We start from the raw sequence: 15,401 nt of genomic DNA, 5'->3' as shown, positions 1-15,401 counted from the left end.
CATGAATGTACAGTACCTTTTCCAATATTTTGAATTCAGTTCTTCGCAAATTTACCCACCATTGAGAGCTGTACCTTATTAAACACAATGGAGCATGTGGTCGACAACCGTGTCACTGCGTCGGTTACAATGCTCTGCTGCATCCGACATGTCAAACACCACTTTCAGTTCTTCAGTAGTTCTGCTTTCAGTGTCTCGCGAACTATTCTCTGCTAATGTATCGCAAGTACGTTCTATAGTCAGTTTCGATATTCAGCGAAGGTTCTTTGTGTAATGTTTTTTGACACATTGCAGCGGAATTGTTTTATCTCTGGTGGTTTGCAGACACTCCCAGCCCGTTCTGTTATCTAGCGGTTAGTCCGATCAGACTCGCGTTAAAGTATGAAAAACACCTGGTTTCGGGAGTCTCACTTACTCGAAGTGGTTGGTAATAGGCAAGTTGTTGTAGTCAGTTCATGCAAGTGCTACTCACATGCACGGTTAGCGGTATTTTCGGTAATTTCGCATGATGAACTTTTGACTATTTGCGGCGTCGAGCTGTTCGTTAGGTGCGAGGTGTTATAAAAGTTGAGAATCTTTCTGTTTCTCGTGAGCTTGAAGTTGGTTATGAGGTCGTGCTCTAGTCATTCAGTCCCATAAATTATGTATTCTTTTACGTCATACTCTCCTACAGTCTACGACATTCCTTATATTGCTGGAAGTCGCAGAAATAAATTTCAATCTGTGGCATTACTCTCGACTTACCTTCCTGCAAAATTTCATATGAGAGCACTGTCCGGTTTACTTTTCCACAGTTTCTTTGCAAATTATTCTGAAGCATCACCGTTGAAGTACAAGTTCGAAGTACCTTGATAATGACATTTTCCTTTCATCCTAAAGACCATCTTCTGTGGATACTAATTAGTTCACAAGTAATTAAAATAATAATAATTAAATATTGACTCAAGAGACAATTTGTCCAGGAAATATCGTAGTAGATATTCTCGATATTTTGCATGAGAAGAATTATTTTTATCCAGGTGTTTCGACCTTTTACATGGACTTTGGTACTTCAGTTACCTCGGAATCCTTCTCAAAGAAACCGTAGAGAAGTAAGGTTAACAGTGTTGTCACATCAGTCTTCATAGTATTATTTCGTCGAAATTGATGCCCCGTATAACCTACTATGGGGCTGCGAATGAGAGGTGTTTCAAACTTCCAGTACATGTTAATAATGTTGGAGATAATTTCTCAAAAAGAAAAGAAACTTCAAAAAGTAGAACCACGCAATGAAAGCCCATAAAGCTTGTCCAGGCAACAGGATGTATGAGGAATGGGACTAATAATTTCAATCAGTTTCCTATAGCAGTCGAAGGGCGGTCCTTGTGTATCAATCTAATAGGGATAGATCTACATCTGTTTTAAGTAAACAGCATAAAATTGTTTATGAGTATCTGTATGAGGTCTTCTACCTAGCGACGCTATCGCTTCTCACAACTGTCGAATTGTAACTTCTTTTCGACTTTTGTACCATGTTCCTGATGGTCCACATGTACGAAACACACTGGATAGTTGATTGCGAAGCGTTTCATTATTACCAAAGGAAATCACTCATTAGTGGTACAGAGCCTTCCCCAGTCTGAGCATTATCTAGTACAGGTACTGAAAACGTGAATGTATGATAAATGATGAGCTTACACTTAAATTCCAAAGCAACCTCGATTCTGCAGACAAATGAATGATCGGTCTACATAAATGTCGTTTGATTGCTCAACATGTGCATCAACCAATACTGCTCTTTTCCAAAATTTTAATAAGTCGTTCAAAATGGTGAAATGCATGTTGTCGTCGAGTACATTCTATGCGGTGGAGATCTGCAGAATATAATTAACGTTTAATATTTTTTAGTTATAACCAAGCTCTGAGCTACTGAACACTTCAGAAAATCACATGATGTGGTCTCCGTATAAATATCGTACATATAACGTTGTTGTACTGATACTGGCTGCACAAACCTCATATTCGAAATCGTATCACCAAGGCAGAGACTTCGAATCGTTGGTGGTTGACAGTGGAATAGTAAGACCTACACGACACCAGAAAATTCTGTTTGCAAGCAGAGAAGTGGTCACTTCAATAAGTTGCGTACTATTTTTAAACTATTTTTAATTAGTCTCTCTAAGTTTTTGATTGAGTCAATGTGCTGCGAACTGTGTTGTCTCGAACAAATCAACTAGTGTGACTGTCAAATCAAGTGATTAAGAACCTTGGCAAATGTGTTGCGAAGTGGTAGAAATGCAGTGTGAGGTGTGGCAGATGTCCTGTAAACTTCCATATATGTGATGCGAAGAGGAGTAAATTTGTTTAACCGTCGAATAAAGTTGTGTACAAGTATGAGTTGACTGCGTCACTTTATTGAGAGACAAGTTCGACACACAAGACGAAAGATCAATAACAGTACACAACAGGGTTTTAAAAAATCATGAATAGGTCAAACAGCTGAAATTTAGGACAAAAATCTTACGTACTAGATGCAAATAAACCAAAAATTGGTCGAAAATGCGATTAATTGAAGAGATATTTTATCCTCCTCTTTTTATGTTAAACAATTGACTTTACTATATCAACATTTCCGTTTTAATATTTTTTCCAGTTATCCCTTTCTTATATTTTGAAGTTTTATCCAGCACAAGCGTGTTACTTTCTTCATTTTGGCGTTCTTCTTTCGGAAAAATTTCGGTTCTGCAAAGGCATAATTCAGGTGGCTTTCTTCAGATGGTGGACCTATACGACACTGAATGATCCAGAATATCCCTGAATCAACTTCACCTTGGATGGTTTAGAAAAAAGCGAAAATCTACTCCATGGATTGGCTAGTATTTCCAATTCTCTCCTCCTTATTAAACATCACTTCTATGATTGCACTGAAATATAGACGTATATAAAATATACGTGGCTCCTCATGCAAGTAAAATACATGGTACGATGGCAGTGGAGTTACAGTTTCTCTCGTTTTCGAATGCGACATTCCAGATGCTGAAGCGTTGTGCTGTTGTAATGACAGCTAATAATGTTCTTGTACTTTAAAAATTTCGTAGCGATGGAGATGCAGACGTCAAACATCCAAAGACCCTTTCATCACCGCCAACTTATGTGTCAGCTATATTTTAAGGGAGCAGCAGTTTTTCTATGTAGCATAACAGTCCGCAAAATGCCTCAGCAATATTTTCTCATCTACAGGACAAGGTTAAATGTATTTTATGGCTTCATTTAGGTGCCTTGCATACAGTCAGGAGCAAAACTGCTTGCTAAAGCAAAGCGATTATAAAATACTGTTTCGAGTAAAATATCACCAGCAGATTTAATTTTCTGGAAGAGTCGGACTGGAATAGGAGAATACAGTGATTTTGTGTGTTTCAGTTGGCATTTTGACGCGGTAGATAGAATTTTTCATGGCTGCAGCGTTTACCACCATAATATAATAAATGAGCCTCTATTTCATTTGAGGTTCAATTGTGGTTAGGTAATGTGAAGTACCGGTTCGGTTCTTCAGCTCCTACAATCGGATCAGCTACAGATTTTACTTTTCTTATACCAAGACCGTGCAGATGAAAGCACAGCTGGTCTAATTCTGTTGTCGCATTTCTCATAGCTTGACTGACAGTTCTCTTTTACTTTTAAGCAGTATGATTTTCCGGAGTGGAGTGCAGTTTGTGAGCCCAATGAGCAGCGTCTCCGAGATTCATGGGCTTTATTTAGCCTAGATGCAACTTTCCTTCTCATTTTTCCGCTCCTTCTGGGAACAAATTTGGCATTTAGATCAGTAAGTTTGTTACTAAATCCATGAAGTTTTTCGTTTATTTCGGAGAAGGGAAAATAAGATGTCCCCCAAATTATTTCTTAGGCCTCGTTTGCAAGTTCGGATAAATTAATGCATTTCAGGTCTCGGTTTGTATCCAGTTTTGATTTGTTTCTTGAATATTATAGAGAGTAGGCAACAAAAATTATATCGTGGGCAGAAATGCCAGGTGGATGTATATGTGAAGTATGAATTACTCTGAGAATTTCCTTGCTAAAATATCTATCAAATATATCTATGGGAGAGTGGCTACTGTTCGTGTAATGAGTAGGAGAAAGTTGAAGAAATGACGCGTTTTAGGAGGAAAGCGTCCTCATAAATTTCGCGCTGGAAGGACTATTGTATAGTATATTTATGGTACTGTCACCTGGTATAATTATGTGATGGTATGTCGATCCGAGACTTGAACGAGCAGTTTAAAAGCAGGCATATCCGCCTACTTACGAGGTTTTTAGAGGAGACATGTCAGGCATCTTTTGTAAAGGTATTTGATCTGTATGAACATTTATTCCACCTGCTTCTATTCATTATTGCTGGGTGTGTGTAGCACATAAGGTGTGGGTGACTCGAAAAAAAAGTGTACACCCCATGTGCTGTCATATATTGGGATAAATACGAAGGGCGTTCAATAAGTAATGCAACACATTTTTTTCTGGAAGCAGAATTCCTATACACCATAGTATCCCATACACGTTTGGCTACAAAACCCTATTTTTCAACATGATATCCGTTCAATGCAACGACTTTACATCATATTACTGGGAAGCCCTGTATGTCCACATGGGAGAACTCTCCTGGTCGACATAGGAGCTAACGCCCAGCCTCAATAATCTCCCCATTCATCCAATGCTGCTTCCCACAGAGTCATTGGGCCAAGCAGATGGGAGTTGGAAGGTGAGAGATCCGGGCGGTGGAGTGGATGAGGAAGAACAGTCCAGTGAAGTTTTTTGAGCTCCTGTGGGTGAGCAGACTTATGTTAGACATATCAACAGAAACGTTCAGTTGTGCAGCTAGGTGCCTGATTGTCATTTTGAAGACAACGTATAGAGTCACGACCTATCGAAACTTCTCCAACTATTGCGGTTGAAGCAGGAATATTCCACGATGTCTCACAGCAAGTTTCTGGTTTTTTCAACCGAAATTGGCAGAGAAAAAAATGTGTTTTTGTGACAATGTGAGCTGCGCGTCGCCCTCTCAGTTCTTTATCTATTTTAAGAATGCGGATGGATAAATTTCGTTAATTCTCGTCCGCCCTCTGCATCTTATAACGAAGGATTGCAATATATTTGACATAGGAGGGCGCAATTTCAGTATATGATATCGAGAGCAAACGAGTATTAGCGAAAATAATCCATCTACATTGTTCAACAACTTAAGAAACGATAACCAAAATGTAGAACGAATGGAGTTAGCAATTAAAATTCTGCACTTATTACTTACAGGTTTAACAATGAACTTACTTGAATAGATATAAATCTATATACACAAAATAAAGCATCATGGTGACATTTTACATGAGCAATTGCATTTAAAGCATAAACACTTCATAAGAATGTTACTGAATTCGTAGCCTAGGATAACAGATACATACAAGCAACTATTCACAGACACATCATTTACAAACACACACAGCCCAAAATGACATCAGCACACCGTAGCAACTGTAATCATATGACATCTTTGGCCAAATGTCATAACGGTCCGTCTGTCAAATCTGACGATAAAATGCCAAATTGTAAAAATTACAAAAAAGGATGATTAACAACAGCACCAAACCACAAAACAGCTTACATCATCAGATAACAAATATTATAATTTAAAAAAATGCAGTAACTTTCGCAGATGGTCTGAAGATTACAATCAAGCCGAAATGAATCCATCACAATAAATATACCATTAAAATACTACAGCAGCAATTGAGATTTTGTTACGTAATGTGTCTTAGAGGTATTTTCAGCGCTGTGGACCCACTGGATGGCAAATTCTTTGAGATGGTTATTATGAAATTATCCGTCTGGCGAGGTAACTAAAATTGTAAGAAAATGAAAGGCCTACAGTCATCGTTGTGATCTTATTTTTTATGTAGCTACCAGTTTTGGCTCTTCAATGCGTCATCTTCAGGCCGTAGTTCAACACATTCTGTAAATATACTTCACTTTTTCTGAAGATAGCAATGACATCAGTGAATCTTATCATTGATATCATTTCACATTGGATTTTAATTCCACACTTGAATCTTTCGTTTATTAAATCAGCGCTTCTTCGATTTGTAGACTGAACAGTAGGGGCTGCATGAGGATCGGAGCGAGCAGATTGACACACGGTGCTGTTGATGTCTCTTCAAAAGCGAGTAAGTACAAATGCAACTGCCAGGATTCCTGTGTGAGATAGGAACGGGGTACGGAGTACAGTCACAAAGTACTTACGTTATTGAAAACAGTTACAAGTCGCATTTTGTATTTTATATTGACCGGTTTTCACTCTTCAGATGAACAAGAGAATAATCCCAATACACACTATAAAACATACAATTTGAGATACTCTGATATTACGTAAAGCACATTATCTACTTCCAATACGGTGACTTACGTCTAAAGCTGGCTGACACTTTTAAAAATTTCCTTTAAAGTAGGCTGTCACATCTAATGATTAAATTGACTATACTAAGGTACTTAAAATTACGTTTAAAATTACGTTTAAGGTACGGTAGTAAATGATGACACTGACAGCATCAAAGACGAAGTTGACTGTATAACAGTATAGTATAGTGTATCTAAGGATAATTTATAAGTAGAGAAAACGAAACTTACATTTTAATCGCCTCTTCTATAGGCGTGAGTATAGACATCTCAGATCTGTACATACCTGCTTATCTTTCCAAAAAATACGAGTGCATCTGTACAAAATTGAAATATCTTTCAAATATTGCTTTAACTGTAAGTGAAAGCAATGGAAGTAGAATATGTAATGTCGATGTAAGTTTTCCGTATCATCTCAGTTTGTATTATTTTCGACGTATATTCTGATGATGCTCTTGTTAACATATAGATCGGAATGGTTCAATAAAAAAAATACAATATGCGACTTGTAGCTGTTTCCAAAAACTTTGTTTTCACCCCGTCGCTATGTTTGCAGGCAATGTCTGCTCTTGGTAACACGGTACATTATTTGTTACATTCCATTGTTTGGCGGTGCTGCACACTAATGTAGCACTGTCCAAGAGAGTGTTGCTGACACTTGTTATCACACGGTCTGCATGCGTTGTGTTGTCCATAGCGTGCAGCAACGTGACGTGGAAAACGTTGTCCTCAGGCATAAACTGCGCAGTGTAATGGGGGCACGACGGCTGCAATGTAGTTGCGCAGTAGTCGGAAATTATGGAACTACGTGCATACTCACTGGTGCGGGGTCACCAGTGTGGTTATACATGACATAGGTAAAGACTATGGTGAATGATCACAGAACGCGGATGCAGTTATTTTGTTATTGCACAGAGCATGCGTAAGACAAGCGAGCGAACACAGCAAAGTCATAAGCCAGACTGACTATCAGAGAGTTTCTGCACCGGATTCCATTCGATCGCCAGCAGTGCTATTTGTCAGTGCACAGTTCCCACAAACCGCTTTCTTGAGCAAGGTCATTTGTTGTTCATGTAATCGTGATTAGTGTGTTATCGTGATCACCACAGTTTATCATATTAACGGAACGTTCCATCGGTTCTTTGTAGAACAACATTATAATAAATGAAAAGCCCAAATTTGTTTTTGTTCTACATTTTATGAGGAAATATACATGTTTTTCACAATTGTTATATTTTACATAATAATTACATGCTTAATTCACTTTGAGTTTTGCGCTTTAGTATTATTGGTTTTTAAAAATTGAGGGCAATTGATGTGCATTCTCTATTCTATGTTAATGTTATGATGAAACAGACGCTTGTTTTCTTTTCACATTTTCATACAGTTTCTTTATGTAATGTTTATCATACGGGAGTTATAAATGTGGAGAATTTTTATGATGTAGGCAACTGATTTGCACTGTTGGCGCCGTTTTCCTAAGAATTACTATTTCTATGCATCTGTATTATGGACTTACCATTGCGTAACTAATCTTAAATTTTAATCTCACGTATAACAGTATGATAAATTATCAAACTGTTTTGACTCTGTTTTGTCTGACTCGGAATACTTCACATTTTGTTAACGTTTATTGACAGAATTAAAACAAAATATTGTTTGTAAAATTTAGCTCCATTATTTAAAAACGATACTGATTTGTGACATTTTCTCAAAAGCCTCTTGTAATGCTAATTGTACGAGTGTTGGAGGTGATTAAATATTTCATTAGATTAGATTGATACTTGTTCCATAAATCATGAAGACGACACTTCGTAATGATGTGGAATGTATCTGGTCAACAAAAGGTTTCTTTACATGCCATAAATCAAATGCATTTGAATTGGGATGGGTTATTAATAACAAATTTCATGAGTGAATATATATGTTGTGGAGTTTGTATGAATATCCCTAGATCCTTTCATAAATGTCTGTAAGATGATCTTGACTGGGTACCAGCTTTTATTCTGACTACATGCTTTTGTGCTATGAACATTTTTCTCGTTAGTGATGACTTACAACAAAGTATGATGCCATACAAAAGCAGTGAATCAAAATAGGCGTAATAAGCTACTTTACTTCCAGGTTTATCGTCAACATTTGCAGTAACTCTAATAGCTTGTTTTCTTTTTACATTTTCATACAGTGTCTTTATGTAATGTTTATCATACGGGAGTTATAAATGTGGAGAAATTTTATGATGTAGGCAACTGATTTGCACTGTTGGTGCCGTTTTCCTAAGAATTACTATTTCTATGCATCTGTATTATGGACTTACCATTGCGTAACTAATCTTATATTTTATTCTCACATCAAACAGTATGATAAATTATCGAACTGTTTTGATTCTGTTTTGTCTAACTCGAACGTTAATATGCTTCTTACTGTTCAGTCTTCCATCAGTGCACACACCCAAAAATTTGGAATATTCTGCCTTAGCTACAGACTTGTTTTCAAACTCTATATTTATTAATGATGTAGTATCAAATTATGTAGAGAACTGTGTATCTGTGATTTATAAAAATTTAATGAGGTTCCATTTGAAGAGAATCACTTAATAATTCCCTGAAAGAAATTATTTACAATTCCCTCGGATAACTTTTATTTGTTGGGTTTGATTGCTATACATGTATCATCAGCAAAAAGAACTAGCTTCGCATCTGCGTGAATTTCGAGTGCCAACTCGTTAATACATATTAAGAACAGAAAGGACCCCAGTCTTGTTCTCGACCCAGTCTGAGAAATCTGTTGATTCTTGTGCATTATGTGAACTGTTTATTCCAACCTTCAGTACTCTTTCAGTTAAACATGAATTAAACCGTTCGTGCAAAGTCCAGATCATACCACAATACCTACGGTTATCTAGAAGAATTCTGTGATTTACACAAACAAAAGCCTTTGAAAATCGCAGAAAATCCCAATTGGTAACGTTCAGTTAATCAGTGCATTTAATTTTAGATCAGTGAAAGCATACGTAGCATCTTCTATTGAAAAGCCTTTCTGAAAACCAAATTGGCATTTTGTTGGTATTTTATTTTTACAAATATTTGAGGCTACTCTTGATATATTACGTTTTCAAGAATTTTAAACAGAGCTGTCAAAATAACACTGGGTGGTAGTTGTTGGCATCAGACCTATCTCCCTTTTCTGCAATTCTTTCAGAAAAGCATATTTCGATCTATCAGGAAAAATGCCCTGTTTCAGAGAGCTGTTACGTGTGGTTTAGAATCTCACTTATCTATTTGGAACAAGCTTTCAATATTTTGTTGGAGATACCACCACTTCCATGCGGGCTTTACTTTTGTGTCAGTTTATTATTTCCCTAACTTCAACAGGAGAGGTGGATGGAATTTACATTTTATCAAATTGCATAGCTATTGCCTCTACCATACTCTTCCATATGTATCTTTTCCCGGTGACTTAACTCATTGCTCATGCTACTCAACTACTATGAAAATCTGATACAATCACCTCGCGCCCACCAGAGCATCAACAGATACTTTTTCAGGACAGTCGAAAAAAATGGTTTTGGAAGCCCATTTGTCAAATTCAGCTGTTTAAACCTTCTATTTGCCCCGATCTATAAGCTCTCGAAATGGGTCACCGCGTCCTTCCCACTGAAGGTCGAAGGATTAAATATCAGCTAACCTGATAGGGTGTATTCCTGATTTTTATTTTAATTCTAATTTTTCACTCTTTTTGTTGTCCTGCAGTGTTCAAGTAGAATGGGTTGTGGTCTGTGTCCCGAGTAGTATTGTCGCTTTATTCCTGTGAAATATGCTGACACACATGCCCACCGTTCATCAGTGCTCGGTACCCAACAGAAAATTTGGGACAGGAACAATGATGTGTAATTTTTCCTACTCTTGTTATCTGTCGGATTTTGTTCAGCTACGAAGTAACATACAACACTGTTGTATTCAACAATATGTTAGGTCCTCAAGATAAACGTAACAGGAAGCAAACATTCAGTTATAGAATTCAGTGTCCATAGAAAAGTGACCAACGTGCGAACGTGCTAAAGTCACGCCAAAACTCTCTAAATTAGAATAACTGTGGCAACACGTAACATCGTTTCCCACCCCTTCCTAACTAATTACTTAATTAGGTTGAGATACGGAATGTTGCTGCTGTGACACACGCTGGACACGCTAACAGTGCAAGTCATTACTCGCGAAATGCGCGTTTGGAGGACTACCTAATCACTTCATAAAGAGGAGGTCCAGCTCATCTGAAAGCTTCCCAACGCACCAACTGGAGGTTTCGTTACCTTAGGTCTTGGAATGTTATCTTGATGTCCCAATTGGTCTTCTTCTCTACCACTGGCGTCATGCCACACAAGCATATTCTCGACTGTGAGGGTTGGAATGTCTCGTGGGAAACTCCCAACGCTACTGTAATGAAAATCTTGATACAAATGGATGCCTCCTTAATAGAAGGAATCAAGGAAAAAACGATAATATCTGATTGTAAATTCACATATCCTATTCATCGCATACCAAGCACCATTTCAAATTTATACAGTCATCTCCACACGTACTGAATATTAGTTCCCAGTTGCACATTCATAAATTGGCATATAAACGTTTTCTGAGACAGTTTTAACTCCCCAAATCACTCTTCTGCTTCAACATATTCGCTGCACATGCAGGGTGCTTCTTCAAAAAGCTGTTCGGCTGGGTAATGAACGTTTCCCGAGATTGACTGATGCTCTTACTTAATTTGAACAACATAAAACCTGAATGTTGTAGTGAGTGATATCAGTATGAACAGTAGTCGAAAAATGTCCAGAGCTGTCATAGCTGTTCGCGCCTGCCTCCACAGGACACGTTATTGATTGATCAGTTTAATCGTGCAATGACCGATAATCTTATTTAAACTAAGGGGCTTGGTCTTGAACTTATATTAACGTGTTAGGAAGCCGTTAATGTAGATAATGTCGACACTGTAGTAGGACTCATATATAAACATGCAAGCAGTTAATAGTATAGTGTCGCGGAATAGTAAAGAGTTGGAAACATGGAATATTGTCAAAGTTTCGTTGAATATGCCGAGAGCCAGAGGAGTTTGCCGCCATGCCCCGCTGTGTGAATCACCGTGTTCTCTGTCTGTCTAGTGCGATACAGCCCCTGCTCGCTTCTCCGTTCTCAAACTCAGTTACCATATGCCGCTTTAACCGGTCCTAACTGCTTGCTGACATACCGTACCATAGGTTTTTCTACACTGTATTATGGAACCCAATAAACTGCTGATCGAAGCAGGGATTAACGTTCGCAACAAGAGAAACAAAATCTTTCATTGAAATTGTACATCAAGAAAAGTTCTTACCTTTTGCTTTGAGAAAAGGCGTGGCACTGACATTAATGTCTGGAGGAGGGAGGAGAACAGTGCTTAACGTACCGTCGACAATGAAGTTATTAGGGACGGAGCGGAAGCTGTGATTAGGGAAGGGTGGAGAAGGAAAGTGGCCGAGCCCTTTCGAAGGACACATCACGGCATTTCCTTTAAGTGAATGAAGGGTATCACGGAAAATCGAAATCAGGATTACCGGACGCAAAATTTCTGAACCTTATCTAGCCTAACACAACAGAGATGACTAACTACCTGAAGAAGAGTGTGGACAACAATTGTAGAGCCTAGATGTACAGTCTCTCATTTTAAGCACTTTGACTAACACTTCGACTAATCTCCGTCACTGGAAGTTAGCTGTTCGGTAACTGGAACTGGCTGACAAGTGATGACTGAAAATGTGAAGTGTCCTATGACTGTATGTAGCCTTAGGCAACGGGAACTGAAACTGGCATGTGGCAGCTTCAACCTGATGCACGTAGTATGAGCGTGCAACTGCGCTCTATTTGGAGGCTGCGTCAAATAGTTTCGAGTTTCCAGCGCTCTGTGCGGTGACAGACGCAACCATTAGCGGATGAATCGACTATATGCTTCCGTTATAAGACATTCTTAACGTAATTCCTTACATGTGTTCCGCCTAGGAGGCGACTGACCGTGCTATATGTGGTGCCACCCTGAGACTGCCTGTTAAGTGGAGTACGAGGTGCATTCAAGTTCTAAGACCTCCGATTTTTTTCTCCGGACTGGAAGGAGATAGAAACATGCGCATTGTTTTAAAATCAGGCCGCGTTCATTGTCAATACGTCCCAGAGATGGCAGCACCATACGGCAGATAGAATTTTACCGCCAGCGGTGAGAATGAGAACTGTTTTAAATACTTAAAATGGTGACGTTTTCCTTACTTGAACAGCGTGCAATCATTCGTTTTCTGAATTTGCGTGGTGTGAAACCAATTGAAATTCATCGACAGTTGAAGCAGACATGTGGCGATGGAGTTATGGATGTGTCGAAAGTGCGTTCGTGGGTGCGACAGTTTAACGAAGGCAGAACATCGTGTGACAACAAACCGAAACAACCTTGGGCTCGCACAAGCCGGTCTGACGACATGATCGAGAAAATGGAAAGAATTGTTTTGGGGGATCACCGAATGACTGTTGAACAGATCGCCTCCAGAGTTGGCATTTCTGTGGGTTCTGTGCACACAATCCTGCATGACTACCTGAAAATGCGAAAAGTGTCATCCAGGTGGGTGCCACGAATGCTGACGGACGACCACATGGCTGCCCGTGAGGCATGTTGCCAAGCAATGTTGACGCGCTACGACAGCATGAATGGGACTTTCTTTTCGTCGGTTGTGACAATGGATGAGACGTGGATGCCATTTTTCAATCCAGAAACAAAGCGCCAGTCAGCTCAATGGAAGCACACAGATTCACCGCCACCAAAAATTTTCGGGTAACCGCCAGTGCTGAAAAAATGATGGTGTCCGTGTTCTGGGACAGCGAGGGCGTAATCATTACCCATTGCGTTCCAAAGGGCACTACGGTAACAGGTGCATCCTACGAAAATGTTTTGAAGAACAAATTCCTTCCTGCACTGCAACAAAAACGTCCGGGAAGGCCTGCGAGTGTGCTGTTTCACCAAGACAACGCACCCGCACATCGAGCTAACGTTACGCAACAGTTTCTTCGTGATAACAACTTTGAAGTGATTCCTCATGCTCCCTACTCACCTGACCTGGCTCCTAGTGACTTTTGGCTTTTTCCAACAATGAAAGACACTCTCCGTGGCCGCACATTCACCAGCCGTGCTGCTATTGCCTCAGCGATTTTCCAGTGGTCAAAACAGACTCCTAAAGAAGCCTTCGCCACTGCCATGGAATCATGGCGTCAGCGTTGTGAAAAATGTGTACGTCTGCGGGGCGATAACGTCGAGAAGCAACGCCTGTTTCTTCAATTTGGGGTGAGTTGTTAATTAGAAAAAAAATTGGAGGCCTTAGAACTTGAATGCACCTCGTGTTATGAAGTCTACCTCTGCGTACCGCTTTTGTTGGCGAGGCAGCAGCGGCAGCAGCAGCAGCAGCAGCAGCATCGACTGGTTGACCACACATCGACTGGTTGACGACCATACAGGTGAACCAGGGAGCACCCATATGTATTCCGTCTATAGAACACATTGAGTTAAAATTTCAGTTTACTCGTTTATTTAAAGAAGCTCCTTTCAGATGCCTGCATTCTTGATGATCGTGACCATGGGTGACTACACAGCTTTACATTATGTTCCTTGCACGTATAGATGGTTGTGCTTGGGCCAGGCGGTCGGCTAAGTGTTTCATTGTTTGTTTCTGTGGTGATGTGAAATCTTTGAGTCATGATACCGGCACATATTTGACACTTCTTGAGGACTATCGGTCACCTCAATATCCTCATCTGGAATGAAACTGCTTGTGCCATAGTAAACGGTCCTGAACCACAGCTGTGGTGGTATTTATTAACATTTACAGTGTTGGCACACTTCTCATTTTTCATCACTCAGTATATTTATGGGCTGGTATTCTTAACAGACTGCATTTGGCCATATATTTCTTGGGATGTCGAAATGGCCTTCAGTAAACAGAATACATTATTTCCTGCATCACGACGACATTATACATTTATGTTACCAGCGGAAATGTACTCCTATTAAAATGTAAAAATGGTTGATATACTCCTGTTTTAAGAGACTCTGACTGAAAAGTGGGGTACAAACTGCCTCATTGTACCTTATTCAGCACCTTTAAATCTTTTACGAAAAATTTTATCATGTGAACATATTTTCTCTCCTTTTAACATTCAACTCACCTCTCACTCACAAGCTCCCCTAACTGTAACCTGCTCACATCCACTAGTTCGTCGCTGTAAGACGCTCATACCAACCATACTCAATTACCTACTCTCACTGTCATTAGCCTCAATTTACTGCCTATATTCCTCTGTATCTCTTTGTCACAGCTTTTGTCTCACAGCCACAGTACCCTCTGTCCTCTCCGACTAATATTGTCTCCTCGCCGTCACTTTCTCCCTCCTGCTCTCTTTTACTGCTACTATCTCATTCATTCCGTCCCACTGCTGCTGTCTCTTCTCACTATCACTATCGCCCTATTCCTCTCACAGTGGCACGGTCTCCTTCACGTTCTTCTAGCTCCATTGCGTCACTGTCAACTATGTTCAGCTGCCGCTCTGTCCCTCTCTTTCCCTCAACTGCAGTTGTCTTCTGCGCTTTTTCTATACAGTAACCACTGTCTACTATCTTCCAGTATTTATTACGATTCCTTCTCTTCCCCAATGACATTGTGTACCCCTATCCCTCACCATAAAAATGTATAAATACGTCAGCATGCCCAAAAGTTTTGGGAAAATCTTTAAAGATGGTGAGTAAGGTAAAACGAGGCAACTGATACCCCACTTACCAGTCACAGTCTTTTAAATCAGGAACACTTTCGCCTTACATGCAGTCCGATAGTAACATTTCTCCGCTGGTTATCTTCTCCCCCCTTCTACATCAGGAGATACCACTCATATGAAAAGAACTTTATGAGCCAGTAAAATTTTGATAGT

Source organism: Schistocerca cancellata, chromosome 9 (genome assembly GCF_023864275.1).
Source record: "Schistocerca cancellata isolate TAMUIC-IGC-003103 chromosome 9, iqSchCanc2.1, whole genome shotgun sequence".
NCBI lineage: Eukaryota > Metazoa > Arthropoda > Insecta > Orthoptera > Acrididae > Schistocerca > Schistocerca cancellata.
This window is presented reverse-complemented; position numbering follows the sequence as displayed.